Here is a 1,016-nt window from a genome sequence, read left to right on the forward strand (position 1 = left end):
AGGGATGGTCCCCATAGACTCATGTGTTTGAATGCTTGGTGCTCAGGGAGTATGGCCTCATTAGAGCATTGGTGTCACTGTGGAGGCAGGCTGCGAGGTCTCAGATGCTCAAAGTAGGCCCAGTGGATATTCCTGCTGCTTGCTGGTGGATCCAGACATAGCACTTCTCTAGCACCATGTCTGCCTGCACGCTGCCATGCTTCCCACTATGACAAAAATGGACTAAACCTCTGAAACTGTAAGCCAGCCTCAAGTAAAAGTTTTATAAGAGTGGTCACGGTCATGGTGTCTCTTCACAGCCATAGAAATCCTAAGACAGTGTGTGTGTGTGTGTGTGTGTGTGTGTGTGTGTGTGATATGTGTTAGAAATATATAGATATATAGATAGGGGAACACCTGGGTTCAGTTCCCAGCATCAACATGGTAGCTTAACCTTGTCTGTAACTCCAGTTCCAGTGATCCCACCCCCACTTCTGGTCTCTAAGGGCATCATGCATGCATGTAGTTGCACAGACATACATGAGGGCAAAACACCCATACACACAAAATAACAGTAAAATTTAAAAGATCCTATCTTTTATATATATAGATAACTCAGTGAGACCTTATTTACAATTAGAACTAAATCATTTTTAGACTTAATTGCTTTTTACACAATCTTTGTTTTCTATATTGCTTCCTGCTAATATGTTATATACCCTCAAGCTTCTTCAAAGATATTTCCTGTCACCCTCTTCTTTTCTCCCTTTCCCTCTCTCCCTCCCCCCTCCCCACCCCTCTCTCTGAGGGGGAGTATTTCCAGACAGGATTCTCTGACTGTCCTGGAACTATCTCTGTAGACCAGGCTGGCCTTGAACTCACAGAAATCCACCTGCCTCAGCCTTTCAAGTGCTGGGATTAAAAGGCATGCAACCACCTCCTGGCTTTTCTCTTCTTCTTCTTCTTCTTCTTCTTCTTCTTCTTCTTCTTCTTCTTCTTCTTCTTCTTCTTCTTCTTCTTCTTCTTCTTCTTCTTCT

The sequence above is a fragment of the Mus pahari genome, chromosome 7 (assembly GCF_900095145.1).
Source record: "Mus pahari chromosome 7, PAHARI_EIJ_v1.1, whole genome shotgun sequence".
In the NCBI taxonomy this organism is placed as follows: domain Eukaryota; kingdom Metazoa; phylum Chordata; class Mammalia; order Rodentia; family Muridae; genus Mus; species Mus pahari.